Genomic DNA, 15,314 nt, shown 5'->3' with positions numbered 1-15,314 from the left:
TCGGCTCCCCCCTCTAGCTGCTCCATTTTGCCGTTATGCCTTAAACTTATGAGTAAGGAAAATAACGATCCGGGGTGACGCCCGGGTCCTCACTGCTAATGTGAGAAGAATTTTTGCGCGGGCACAGGTCGCCCCCAGGGTGACTCGCCTACTTAGCGAGATGCCCGGGTGCTGTGATCTGCCCGATCCCACCCACCTGCTGATGTGGCAAAGACAAAGAAGTTGTGCTTGTTTCGTGCACGAGCTGTTCCTTGCTCGGGCCTTGTGTGCTTGGCATGGTTCAGTGCGGCGGCGACAGAGCGCCGTGCTGGGCACAGCCCTTTAAAAGGTTTTTTTTTTTTCCTACGGTCCGGGCGCTTTCCAGCTCTGGGACCAACGAAACGAACTCGTTATTTCGGCTTCCTCATATCCAGGCACGGACACCCGCGGGGGCTGAACTGGCAACATTTTGCAGCGCTAAAAAAAACAAACATGAACAGACCTGTCCAGTTTTATACGTGAACGCGTGTTGTGTGAGTCTCATGAAACAGATCAATGAGCAAAACGGGAAGATCTTTGCCTGCCAGTTAAAAGTGTTTCAGTTCCATTTGCCTTCTGCCCGGACTGAACTTCACACCAAGAGCAATTAGGGGGTAACGTAACATAATTAAATCTATGTCCTAGTCTATCAAATACCATAAACAGTATGCTAACAAAATACTAAGTTTAGCCCTAGCATTTTCAGTCTATTCATCAATAACCTACAGACCCTATTAGTGCAAACTCAGAGCTCCCACTAAAAGAAAGAAAGAGAAAATCAGCTCTGTGTGACAGGGGTGCTGGAAAAATTTGTATGTGGGGATGTGGGGCTGAGAGCAATTGAACCAAATTGTAAACGCACTGTATAATGGAAAGACATCAAGCCAGGGGTTGTGGCAGCACCTCCAGCACCCTTTGGGTTCCAGCACCTATGCTGTGTTGATATTTTGGTCATACAATGTGTCTAGGCAAGCAAGGCTACAATAAGTTACAACAGCTAGAAACATACTGTAAAACATTAATGGATGCAATATAAACGTTTAAATATTTTTGAGGAAGTTGTGGGGGAGAGGAACCACTCACAATCAGACAAAAAGAGATAACTGTGCAAAGCGTACATGTAAATCCAAAGTCTGCAAGTTTTTACTATAAATCTAGGAGACATTTCATTTCCAATGACACATGATCTTTCACTCCTAAGAGTCTTGAGAAAACTTGTGTCCCGCTGTTTTCTTAGAATTTGCAGATTCAGGGGCTGGTGAGGTGACCTGTGCAGAGATGGCTGTTTGCTTCACCAGTGGGCTCTGCTGGAGCCTGGTCAGAAAGCCCATACAGGAGAGTTAGGAGTGGAGCCTGACCTTGCTGAGTAGGTTTCCTTTCTCAATGTTTATTAGAAGCTTCAGGGGTCTCTAAAGCCCCCGGGTCAGCTTCTGCTCGTGCTCTGTTACATTTCAGCGGGATCAGTCCCACAGTCCCCAGAAATCATGTAGGCGAGACTGTCCCCTCCACAACTCCTCTCATTTCTGAAGTGTCATTTCCCCCTACACTCCCTGGGAGAGAGTGAGGACAGGCACAGCACCAAAGGAACCTCTTCCCTAGGACATCTTCCTTGGTGACTTGCTGCTTTCTGCTAACTCTTTCCAGAGCAGGGGCACTCTCTTACAGGAGCAATTTTCCTCCCATCGTGGCTTTCCAAGGCTGACCCTTTAAATATGCAGAGCCAACCCATGCTCCCACAATGAAGAAAGAAGGATACACTGGTTAAAAAGCCAACCTGCCTTATAAGGGAAGTGAAAGCAGCTATTAAAATAAACAAATAAATAAATACATAGAGGGATGCTAATAGCAATTAATATAATTTAAAAGCTAGGAATTGTAGAAAATTGGTAATGGAAACAAAAGGATACATGGAGACAATAAGAAGATTTTTAGTATATTAGGACCAAAGTTAATCTTAACTATAGTGTTGGTCAGTTACTAGCTGGAAATGATGGAATTGCCAACAATAATGTATAAAAGGCAAAAATGTTCAATAAATATTTTAGTTCTGTGTTCAGGAAGAAGCCAGCTGATGTATTACTTAATTTACAAACTCTTTGGGGGCAGGAACCGCCTTTTTTTGGTTCTGTGTTTGTGTAGCACCTCGCACATGGGGTCCTGGTCCATCTCTGCTAGGTGCTATGGTAATACAAGTAATAAATAATAAAATTATTCCTATACAGTGCAGAAATACTTTTCATTCCAACAGTAGCTCAAGAGGATATTAAACAGCAGCTACTAAAGATAGATATTTTTAAATCAGCCAGTCCAGCTAATTTGCATCCAAGAATTTTAAAACTGGCCAATGAGCTCTCTGGCCCATTAATGTTGATTTTCAATAAGTCTTGGCACAATGAGGAATCTCCAAAGGACAGGAAGAAAGCTTATGTGCCAATATTTAAAAAAGGTAGATGGGATGGCCCAGATAATTATAGGCTGTCAATCTGACATCACTCCTGGAGAAAATAGTGGAATGGCTGATACAGGACTTCATAAAGAACTAAAAGAGGTTAATATAATTAATGCCAAGCAACATGGGTCTGTGAAAACTAGATCTTGTCAAACTAACTTGAGATTTTTTTTGATAAGACCACAAGTTTGGCTGATAAAGAAAAGAGTGTTGCTGTAATATAATTAGACTTCTGTAAGGCATTTGACTTGGTACTGCATGGCATTTTGATTACGAAACTAGAGAAACAAAATCAACATGGTAGACATTAAATCATTAAACACTAACTTACTGATGGGTATTAAAATGTAATTGTAAAGGGGGAATCATCATCAAACTGGTTTGTTTCTAGTGAGGTGTTGCAGGGATTGGTTCCTGGCCCTATGTTGTTTGACATTTTTATTAATGACCTAGAAGAAAACATAAAATCATTACTCATAAAGTTTGCAGATGACACAAAGATTGAGGGAGTGGTAAATAATGAAGAGGACAGATCATTAAACAGGGAGCAATCTGGCTCACTTAGGTCAGGTCTACACGGCATGCTTACTTCAGTATAACTACGTTGCTCGAGGGTGTGAAAAGTCCACACCCCTGAGTGACATAGTTATACCGACCTTAACCCCCTGTGTAGACAGCGCTATGTTGGGGCTGGGGGGGAGAGCTTCTGCCACCATGGCTACCACTTCTCGCTGAGGTGGAGTTATTAAGCCAATGGGAAAACTCTATCCCATCTGCTTAGAACAGTGGTCACCAACCAGTCATTCGCGTTCAACTGGTCGATCCTGGAGTCTCTCCCAGGTGATCACGATCTCCACGGGTGTAGTGGGACTGCCTCTGCCACCAAGGCAGGGTCCCTGCCTGCCCTGGCCCCACGCCTTTCCCAGAAGCCACCAGCACGCCCCCATGGGCCAGCGGGAGAGGAGCAGGGGTCTCTGGATGCTGCTCCTGCCTGCAAGCACTGCCTCTGCTGTGCCTGCAGAGAGGGACAGCGTGCAGCCACATGTCCCCCTTGTGGCTGCAGGGGAGCGTTGACCCCTTTCGGGAGCGGTGCGGGGCTGGGGCAGGCAGGGAGCCTGCCTTAGCCCCACTGCACCACTGCCCGGGAGCCACCCGAGGTAAGTGCTGCCTGGCAGGAGCCCGCAGCAACCAAACCCCCAGCCCTGAGCCCCCTCCTAGAGCCAGCACTCCATACCCCCTCCTGCACCCCAGCACTGTGCTCCAGCCCAGAGCCCCCTCCTGCACCCAAACTCCCTCCCAGTACTTGTACGCCTCATCCCCTCCTGAACCCCAAACCCCTGCCCCAGGCTCAGCCCGGAGCCCCCTCTCATACTGCAACCCCTCCCGGCCCCAGCCCAGAGCCCGCACCCCTTCCTGAACTCCAACCTCCTGCCCCAACCCGTTGTAATTGAGTGAGAGTGGAGGAGAGCGAGCGACAGAGGGGGGGAATGGAGCAGCAAACATCAGCACTTGGATGATCACCTGATCTGTAGATGAAATTAGGTTGTTAGTCACCTGCAATTCATTGGCCTTCTGAAAATATAGTCTGTTCTGGCCTTGCCTTTTGTATGAAATTCCCTGGCTTTATCATGGAAATTATATAATAGACATACATCCAGCGCTGTTATGCCATCTCTGTCTGCATAACAGTCCCAAGCAACCTTCGTTGCACAGTTGACTGAATTTACAAAGAAAGACAAAGATACATTTGTCAATGCAGTGAACATCTCAATTCTCATTAACATCTGGAGACATTTGCCTAATTCTCCATTCAATGAAATTGATTTTAGCATGAACTAACCATATTGACATATTTCTTCCCTGTAGAGCATGCAATAACTACCCAGAATGTTATTTCTTCACTGTTTCCTGTTCTCAGGAGAGCAGTAAAAATCAATGAGATAGAGATGGCAAAATCAGTTCTTGTTAAGATGGACAGCTGGAGCCAAGATTTCCTGCAAGAAGTAGAGAAGATGGGGAAAAAGTAATCTCTTTTTCTCTAGAAACTTTTGGCAGAGAATCAGTTGGATAAGGAGAGACAAGTCTAGTAAGTCATTTAGGGCCAAACATTTAAAGGTATTAAAGTGCCTAAAGATGCAGATGGGTGCTTAGAGGGCACCTTGGAGGTGCTTTTGGAAATCTCACTATGGCCCAGATCCTCAAAGGTATTTAGGTGACTAACTCCAATTGAAAGCAATGTAGGTTCAGCACCTAAATATCTTTGAGGATCTGGTCTAGGTGCCACTCTGGATCTTTAAGCACTTTTAAAAATCTGGTCCTTTGTCCCTCACCTCACACTGTAGCAGGTTTGGGTTCAATATCCCTGAACCAGCCATATTAGGTACATAAAGAGTTTTGAATACTTCCACCCTCCCTCCTGTATAGTCCCATCACTGCTCCTTTGGCTGCTTATTTAAGTGCTTTCTCTGCTTTGCTTCACCAGAATACCACATTTGTATTTCAGCTTCTCTGACCTGAGGAAGGAATTTGAGAAACGGACTGACCTCTCCAAACTGAGCATGAAAGCAAGTAAGGGAGAAGGGCAGGAAGAAAGGACATACAAGAAAAGAGCAGGGGGCTCAAGGAGCCTGGCCCCTTATTGCATCTCCACCCCTTGCTTTGTCCACACTACAGCTTAAAATCGATATTAGTAAAATTGATTTTATAAAACAGGGTTTATAAAATCGATTTTACGCGTCCACACTAGGGCACATTACGTCGGTGGTGTGCGTCCATGGTCCCAGGCGTCCATCGATTTCAGGAGCGTTGCACTGTGGGTACCTATCCCATAGTTCCTGCAGTGTTCCCTGACCCTTGGAATTATGGGTTACTACCCCAGTGCCTGATGGGGCAAAAATCACTGTCGTGGGTGGTTCTGGGTACAGCCTCACCCCCTCCCTTCCTGAAAGCAGAAGACAGCCATTTCGCGCGTTTTTTACTGGGTAAAGTGAGCAAACGCCATTTTACAGCAAGCATGGACCCTGGTCTGATCAGTACCTTGATCATGGACGTTGTAAACAGTTCACGCATTCTCGTGCTGTCTGTGCTGAACCATGAACAGCAAATGCAGGAGAGGATGCTGCAGCGACGGCAGCGCAGCGACGAGAGTGATGAGGACCTGGAGACTGAGTTCTCTGAAACCGCGGGCCCCCGCGCTTTGGAGCTCCTGATGGTAATGGGGGAGGTTCTAACCATTGCTCGCCAATTTTGGGCCCGGGAAACAAGCACAGACTGGTGGGACCGCATAGTTTTGCAGGTGTGGGACGATTCGCAGTGGCTGCGGAACTTTCGCATGCATAAGAGCACTTTCTTTCAACTTTGTGACTTGCTTTCCCCTGTCCTGAAACACCATAATACCAGGATGAGAGCAGCCCTCACAGTGGAGAAGTGAGTGGCAATAGCCCTCTGGAAGCTTGCAACGCCAGACAGCTACCGGTCAGTCGGGAATCAATTTGGAGTGGGCAAATCTACTGTGGGGGCTGCTGTGCTGGAAGTAGCCAAAGCAATCATTAAGCTGCTGCTACGAAAGGTTGTGACTCTGGGAAACGTGCAGGTCATAGTGGATGCCTTTGCTGCAATGGGATTCCCTAACTGTGGGGGGGCCATAGATGGAACCCATATCCCTATCTTGGCACCGGAGCACCAGGGCACCCAGTACATAAACCGCAAGGGGTACTTTTCAATGGTGCTTCAAGCACTGCTGGATCACAAGGGACGTTTCACCAACATCCACGTGGGATGGCCAGGAAGGGTTCATGACGCTCGTGTCTTCAGAAGCACTGCTCTGTTTAAACGGCTGCAGCAAGGGACTTACTTCCCAGACCAGAAAATTACAGTTGGAGATGTTGAAATGCCTGTAGTTATCCTGGGGAACCCAGCCTACCCCTTGATGCCATGGCTCGTGAAGCCATACACAGGCAGCCTGGACAGTCGTCAGGAGTTGTTTAACTACAGGCTGAGCAAGTGCAGAATGGTGGTAGAATGTGCATTTGGCCATCTCAAAGGGCGCTGGAGAAACTTACTTACTCACTCAGACCTCAGCCAAACCAATGTCCCCTTTGTTATTGCTGCTTGCTGTGTGCTCCACAATCTCTGTGAGAGTAAGGGGGAGACCTTTATGGCGGGGTGGGAGGCTGAGGCAAATCACCTGGCCGCTAATTACGTGCAGCCAGACACCAGGGCAATTAGAAGATCACACCAGGAAGCGGTGCGCATCAGAGAAGCCTTGAAAACGAGTTTCATCATGGGCCAGGGTACGGTGTGACTGCTGTGTTTCTTTCCCCTTCATGAACCTCCCCGCCCCCATGTATTGACTCCTGCTGCTGCAAGCAAGCTACCCTCCACCCTTCCATAACAGCTTGCTTATGGAAATAAAGTTACTATCTGTAAAAAACCTTGTATTCTTTATTAAAAGTCAGTCCCTGTAAGCAACCCACCCTCCCTCTTGCTTTAAAAAGCATGTAATTAAAAATACATAAGTAGGGGTTTTGGAGGAGGATGGGAGGGAGGGAGGGAAGAGAAAGGCAATTAAGGAAGCCTTGAAAACGAGTTATATCATGGGCCAGGGTACGGTGTGACTGCTGTGTTTCTTTCCCCTTCATGAACCTCCCGCCCCCATGTATTGACTCCTGCTGCTGCAAGCAAGCTACCCTCCACCCTTCCATAACAGCTTGCTTATGGAAATAAAGTCATTCCCTGTAACCAACCCACCCTCCCACTGCCTTTGAATAGCATGTCCTTATAAGAACAGTAAAAGAAATGAAAAGGTACCCCGGGAGTGGTTTGGGAGGAGTATAGGAGGGAAGAAAAAGGCCATTAAGGGCATTTCAATGTAATGACAGTCTTTTGGTTGGACTGTCCACGGGGGTGGAGTGGGCAGGTGCAGAAAGCCTTCCCCCACGCGTTCTTACATGTCTGGGTGTAGAAGATATGGGACATGGTGAGTACTGAGGGAGGTTAAACATGGGCTGGAGTAGCACTCTGTGACCCCGCAGCTCTTCCACCAGACTTCGGAGGATGTCAGTTTGATCGCGCAGCAGCTCCAGCGTTGCAGCCCGCCACCGCTGATCTTCCTGCCTACACCTCTGATCTTCCTGCCGCCACATCTCATCTCGAGCGTCCCTCCTGTCCTCACGTTCACTGGCAGCGTCCCTGTACTTTGCGACCACTTCTTTCCACTCCCCCAGATGAGCTCTTTCACTGCGGGTTACTGCCATTATTTCTGTGAACATCTCCTCCCGTGTCCTCTTCTTCCTTATTCTCCTTATCTGACCTATCCGTCGGACTGGGGTAGGGAGGCTTGAAAAATGTGCAGCTGCATGAGTGGGGGAAAAGAGTGATAGAAGGATCATAAGAGATACATTTCACAGAACAATGGTTATACTCTTTCACAGTGAACTACACTATTCACCGTACGTAGCACATGTCACTTCACTACAAGGTCGCCTTTGGATTCTTTTAGTATTTAGTGCTTGCGGCTGTGGTGTCAGAGATCAGCACAGACGCAGGTCCGGGGATTACAAATCAGCTTGCAGGCGGACATGGTAAGGCATACATCTAATGGCAGTTAACCGTGCAACCTCTTTTATTCCCCCGTACCACTGGCTATTACCAGGTAACATTCATGCTTGGCAGCCAAACTGCTAGAAAGCACATCTTCTGCTTCTTTTCTTATGCCATCAGAAAGGTTAAGCACTAGAGGAAAATTGTGAATGGTTTCCCCCCCCCCACTCTGCATGTCTGCTGTAATGGCAGGTCACTGAAACTTTACCACCTCCCCCCTCCCCCCTCTATGCCTTGGCAATTAGCAGCAATAATTCCTGCTGCCCAAATGCTAAAAAGGTCAGCGCCATTAGAGACACCTCCCCGTAGGAATGTGCAGGTTTTTACCCTCCCCCCCCCATGGCTAACTGCTAGGAAAGGTTTTTTTTAAGGGAGCAGGAAAGCATAAACGAAGGAATGGTCATCTCTGTCCCCTTAATAAACTACATTACTTTTTAACAGGTGACCATGAACGATATCACTCTCCTGAGGATAACAGACAGAGAAAAAGAAATTATGCTTCTTGAATGCCAGCAATCCCCGGGCCATACGCAACTAGGCTTTGTCATGCAATGATACCCGATTACGTGCTCCAGGCATGGCGGGGTAAAGTTTCGTACCATGGTGGACGGAATAAGGCTGCCCTGCCCAGAAACCTTCTGCAAAGGCTGTTGGGGTACCTCCAGGAGTGCTTCATAGAGATGTCCCTGGAGGATTTCCGCTCCATCCCCAGACATGTTAACAGACTTTTCCAGTAACTTTAATGCCAGCTACTGCATGCAAGCCTTCATGGCAAATCAATCATTAAAAAACGCTTGCTTTTAAACTATGGCTTTTATTTAAAAAAGTACACTCACCAGAGGTCGCTTCCATGGCTTCATTGTCTGTGCTAGTGGCTTGGGAGGGCTGTGATGGTAATTCTGGTTGGGTGAGGAAAAGCTCCTGGCTGTTGGGGAGAATGGAGTGCTGTGTGGTCTCTGCCATCTCGTCCTCCTCTTCCTCCTCCACATCTTCGCCGTCCGCAGAATCATCAGCAGTGGCTGAGATTACTACCCCCACCTCTGAATCCACAGACAAGGGGGGGCTTGTCGTGGCGCAGCCACCTAAAATTGCGTGAAGCTCCGCGTAGAAGCGGCATGTTTTTTGGCCCAGATCCGGATCTGCCATTTGCTGCTTTGGTCTTCTGGTACGCTTGTCTGAGCTCCTTCACTTTAACTCTGCACTGCACCGAGTTCCTGCTATGGCCTCTCTGCCTCATGGCATTAGAAATCTTTTCAAAAGTTTTCTCATTTCGTCTACTGGAACGCAGTTCTGATAGCACAGAATCTTCTTCCCATACAGCGATCAGATCCAATAACTCCTGTGCGTTCCACGCTGGAGCTCTTTCCCTATTCTCAGGAGACTGCATTGTTACCTGTGCTGTTGAGAGCTCCACGCTGGCCAAACAGGAAATGCAATTCAAAAGTTCCCAGGGCTTTTCCTGTGTACCTGGCCAGCAGTAGAGTTCCTTTACCTGTCCAGAGCGGCCACTGGTGCACTGTGGGATACCTCCCGGAGGCCATTAACTTCGATTTGCGTCCACACTAGCCCAAAATCGATTTTGTAAAATTGATTTTAGGGTTACTCCTTTCGTTTAGCTGGAGTACAGAAATCGATTTTAAGACCCCTTAAAATCAATTTTAAGTGCCTTGTAGTGTGGATGGTTACAGCGTTAAATCGATTTAACGCAGTTTAAATCGATTTAACGCTGTAGTGTGGACCTGGCCTCAGCCCTTAAATTATCTTCTCTTCCCCCATCACCATGGCTAGTTAAAATGTGTTAGGGTCAAATTGCTTCCCTTCCAGCCCTTACATGAGTATGTGGGCGGTGGGAGGGTCAGAAGGAGCCTATTTAGGAGTCTGGCACAACTGTAGTCCCTGCAAATGGGGGAGTGTTCCCTCCATATTCCTCAGGGATGCACAGAAAGAAGGGCTGGAGCAGTGTCATGCCCCACCGCTCTGCCATTCCCTCCTCTGCACCCTCTGGCCATGCAGGCTGGGGTTTGCTGCAGCCCCTGAAAGGGTGTAGAAGTAGGTGCACTTCCCCTGACCACCATTACTCCTGGGGAAACTCTGCGCATCTGCGGACGCACAGAATTCTACTGTCCCGAATAATTGTGTATTTTCCCGCCTAAAAGACATTTTGCCCAAGCAGTGCTGCATTTCCACCCTTTGCCCACCAGAGGCCGCTATGGCACCAGAACAGCCGGCTGCATGAATGCAGCCAGCTGGTCTGGCACAACGGCCTCTGGTGGGCAAAAGGCGGAACTGCATCACTTCGGGGCAGAATGTATTTTCTGTGGGGAAAAAAAATGTTATGTCCAGTTCTGCAGAATTCCCCCAGGAGTTCATCACAGCACCCTGCCCACAGAGCCATGCTAGGACAGAGTGGGCCACACAGGGCTGCTGGGGGGTCACAGACTGGGGTTCAGAATGGCTGGGGGGTGCAGATTGGGAATGGGCTCAGGAGCTAGTGGGGTGACAACGCTGATGCTGGAGATGGCGGGGGGGGGGGGTGTCTGTAGAGACCCATGGCTATGGGGAGTGTGGGGACGGGGCAGATGTGCCTGACTGAATGGGAGAGGCTTGGGATCAACTGGGGTCTGCATGGGGGGGCTTCCCAACTCCCTAACAATCCCATCCCCCCCCAAAAACCTTCTCCCACCCAACACCTCCAAGTTCATTCCTAGACTCCTTTCCCCTCCCTCAGCTCCTCTGTTACCCCTGACTTCCCCAGCCTTTGCACTACCCCTGACAGGTGCAGGAAATATAGTTCTGTATTTTAATTTAAATGAATTACTCAAAGTTCTGCATAACATGCCTAGTAAGAAAGTTATTTATAAAAAAATATTACCAGAATCTTTTTTTCTGTATTGCTCTGTATTGTTACAGACATACTTTCTGACAGATATTTTGAAATAAATTACCAAAATAATTGAAACTGGCATGATTATATTGTGCTATTTTGACAAATTAAATATGCAGAATTTTGCAGAATTTTCAAATATTGTATGCAGAATGTTTAATTTTTTGGCACAGAATTCCCCAAGGAGTAACACCATGGAGCTCAGGGCCTGGCTACACAAACATGTTTGGCACTGCAGTAGCTACAGGTACTGCCACCAGGGTAATCTATACTGGGGTAAGTCACTTTTTACAGCTCATCTGTGCTAAGGGGTTGCGCAATACAGAGCAGAGTGAAGCCAAGTCTCTGTGAGAATGCACACTTCCATACAAGGCTTTCAAAATGGCGGCTGCAGCTGCCAAGTCCTAGAATACCCAAATGCAGTTCGCAAAAACCAAGTCTTGTCCGATACAAGTGTCATACCTACACCACATGCCTCAGTCAGACATGTCCCCTGCCCATTTGTTCCTTTTGCTCAGGCCCAGCTATTTATCATCTTCTCATATTTCTTTCTAGTTAGTCTCACTTTCTGGCTGGCAAGTTCTAGCCCAGCATTTCCAGTATTGCAGGAGAAGGTTAAAGTTAAAGAAGACATTTCGTCTTTGATAGCTAACATAATGGAAACACATCTATTTGTTTCAGAGATTGAACTCTTCCAGTTGGTGTGCGTACTTCCACCTTTTCATGTTCTCTGTATGTATAAATATCTCCTGTCTGTGTGTTCCATTCTATGCATCCGAAGAAGTGAGCTGTAGCCTATGAAAGCTTATGCTGAAATGAATTTGTTAGTCTTTAAGGTGCCACACGTACTCCTGTTCTCTTTACCTCTATTTGTAACACAGTTTAAAAGAAGTTTGAAGCAATGAGCTTTGTCTGTCCTGAATTAACTGACTGCATCTCTAATATTTACTACAACTTCTCTGGTTTACAGCTTTGTTTGTTTCTTTTTCTTTTTCATAAAGGAGCAAAATGCTCTCTTTTCTGCTTTTCTGCAGAGCACGCTGGGTCACCATATAGGTAAGCACTGATTTAGTTTTAGTACCTTATGGAAAAGTCTGAAAGAATTTAATAAGGATGAAACTCATAAAGTTTCATAGAAAATTACTTTGAAAACCTAAAAATTGCAATAGAGAATGAGATCTCTCCTATAAAAAATGTATAGAGTATCTTTAACTAGCAATTGAATAAGGTTTTTTCCATAAGAGAGATACATTTATGCAAATCATCGTTTGCTGAAATGGCTTATGTTTGCATATTGTTCACTAGCTACCCCAGGGGAAAATAAGCACTTGAAAGGGGTATCCAAGCATTTAACCAGAATCCAGATGGTGATTTTGAAAGTGAAAACATTCTGGAAAGAGATTAATGCTATGATCAAAGGACTACAAGAGAGACATGAGATGACAGAGATGTTGTTTCCTGGTCTGTCAAAGTATAAAACAGAATTCTCTGAAGGTGTGGCATCTGCTGAAAAGGTAATGAGTCTCGTGCACAGTAGCAAGGCACACTTGGGCTCTGATTCTGGGCTGCTATGTAGCTCCTTTACACTGCTCCTGCAGAACAAAGAGGATGAAAATCAACCAGATCTTCCCACTGGGGAATCTGCTTCCACCAATCCAGTGTAAGAAGGGTTCACTAGTAACATAAGGCCTGCAGAATGGGCCTTTACTGCTTCCCATTTGCAGCCGTATGTTTAGTATTGTGCCGGGGGAGGGAAGAGGCATGTGGGGAGAGGGAGTGGATATCGCTGGAGAAATCATGACTGGTATGTAGAAAGTAAATAAGGAAGTGTTATTTATTCCTTCTCAAAACACAAGAACTAGGGGTCACCAAATGAAATTAATAGGCAACAGGTTTAAAACAAACAAAAGGAAGTAATTTTTCACACAACGCACAACCTGTCTAACTCTCTGCCAGAGGATGTTGTAAAGACCAAGACTATAACAAGTTTCAAAAAAGAACTAGATAAGTTCACGGAGGATAAGTCCATTAAAAGCTGTTAGTCAGGATGGGCAGGGATGGTGTCCTTAGCCTCTGTTTGCCAGAAGCTGGGAATGGGCAACAGGGCATGGATCACTTGATGATTACCTGTTCTGTTCATTCCCTCTAGGGCACCTGGCATTGGCCACTGTCAGAAGACAGGATACTGGGCTAGATGGACCTTGGGTCTGACTCAGTATGGCCACTCTTCTATTCTTATGTTATGTTAATCTTCTGAATGGTTCCTTGGGGACAACTGCTGCCAGGACATAAGTTAGGGCAGCCTATGAAGCTGCTCTAGCTTATTCTGGGGACTGAACTAGCTCATGACAGCCCCATTATCCACGGTGTGTAAAATAGCATTGTCACCTTTGTCCCCTACTCCATATTGTGGGCTATGCCAAGCTCACTATGGCTGCAGCCAGATATCTGAGCCAGTATCTCTGTTATGTCTGGTCATCAATAGAAACATTTTTGCAAGCCTGTTCTAGGAATGATGTGATATTCCCGTGGTGTTATCTGGGCTGATGAGCTGCTAGATCACTCCAATCCTTGTCTCTGGGAGCCAGCCTCACCTTGCTCTGCTGTGAGAACACTCACTCCTGTGCTGTTCACGCGGAGATGTGAACTGCTCCTCTGTTCCCGGAGAGTTTTGCCTGGGCTTGTTTTAAGCTATGAGGACACATTTTCAGCCTCATAACTATATACATGAAATTATGACCTATAACTTCACTATAACAACAATGCTCTGTGCATCATGAGCCTTCTGAAGACACCCGACATGCAAAGTTTGCATTGGATACCACACAATCATATTCTAAGGATGAACATGGGGGTGCCGGGTGTTCCCCCGAGATACAGAGTGTCGCAAATGGATGGACCAGTTCAGATATAATAGGAATCTACTTGGACCAAAACAAGAACCATGCTGAGATTTAGAGAAGTTTGGTTGACTTATTCTTTTTCCACCTGGAACTTCCAGGCAGGACCAAATGGAAAGCCCTCATATGCCATGAGCAAAGATGTTCTTGCTGGTATGCCTCACCTCTCAGAAGCCAGAAGTACTGGAAGTCACATGAGAAAAATCAGTTCTCCCGAGTTTCCAGCTCACTTTAGCACAGGCAGAGGTTTGGAGTAGCATTTAAATGTCAATGTATTTATCTGGACCTCTAGTCTTTCTGAGATATTGCCCATTTCACTTTCTGTTGGTCAGGGCTGTTGGCAGCTATGATCATGTTAGGTGCACCCTGCATTCTTTACACTGACTGACTGCAAAGCAGGAGCTGGATTTTAATTTGGTCCAGATAATTTTTTTAAAAATTTTAGGTCAGTTCCCCAGCTGGTGTAAATCATTGTTGCTCTATTACATCAGTGGAGCTGCAACAATTGACAACAGCGGGGATCTGGGTTCCTAATGGTACAGACCCAGGCCAGACTCAAGATCTCAATCTGGAGCCTTTTTCTCTGGGATATATTTGTATTCCGAAGTCACCAGTTTTTCAGGGATCCCTCCACTACAGACCAGGTGGTGGGCATTTGGGTCCTCATTTGGGTGATCTTCTGGAAGTCGCTTCTCCTTGAGATTTGTTTTAGCTCCTCCCTGACTCTTTTTAAATGACACTAAAATGTGTAGCACTTTGGGGGAGAGGTGCTTTATAAATACAGTCACTGTGTTATTATTTTGACGATCAAATAGAAATGAACAATGTGACATGGATTAACTTTCAGCCTCTTTATTTTCATTTTTTTTTGTTTTATTAACCAAGGCATGTTACACCATATTAAATAGTACATTATGTTGGCTTGGAAATTGTACTCTTGTCCTGTTTTATAATTCTAAGCTGAGATGCTAGATAATTTGTTTGAAGATAGGTATCTTGGAGAGTCCAAAGTTAGATGCAGAAGTGAATAGGTCAGTTTGAGTGGATAATATTGTGTCCATGCTTGGCATTCCAGGAGTAGAAAGGTGTAACAGGGGGAACAGAAATGAGCAACCAAACCATAATACATATACAAGAAAATGAATACATGCTTTCTAGAGACTCATCTTAACTTCACAAGCCAAACCCCTTTCTAAAGAAGTTTATTTTACCCAAAGTCTTTTTTGCCGTGTTTCAGCCAAGGTTAGTTGAGATCCTGTTTTCACAAATGTAAACCACTGTTCATTTACTTCCTAGGTGCAGGATAAAAGGGTGTCTTTTTGTCTTCTTCCTATATCTCCCAAAGTTCATTGTCCCTAGTCAGGGGTGCTATCACTCCCCCATTACTTGTTTTTTCCAGTGTGCTCTTCTCTATTGAATTCCCATGGCTCTGTTGACTTCCTGTGTAGATGGGGATTCCACT

At 46.1% G+C, this 15,314-nt stretch overlaps 1 non-coding gene across 1 annotated transcript; it reads left to right on the top strand.

Moving 5' to 3' along the window:
* Window positions 1–35: 35 nt before the first annotated feature.
* Window positions 36–185, top strand: LOC127043405 (U12 minor spliceosomal RNA). The gene has a single exon (XR_007772256.1). It is a non-coding gene; the product is annotated as a U12 minor spliceosomal RNA (small nuclear RNA).
* The last annotated feature ends 15,129 nt before the right edge of the window (window positions 186–15,314 follow it).

Source organism: Gopherus flavomarginatus, chromosome 1 (genome assembly GCF_025201925.1).
Source record: "Gopherus flavomarginatus isolate rGopFla2 chromosome 1, rGopFla2.mat.asm, whole genome shotgun sequence".
Lineage (NCBI taxonomy): Eukaryota > Metazoa > Chordata > Testudines > Testudinidae > Gopherus > Gopherus flavomarginatus.
This window is presented reverse-complemented; position numbering and strand designations above follow the sequence as displayed.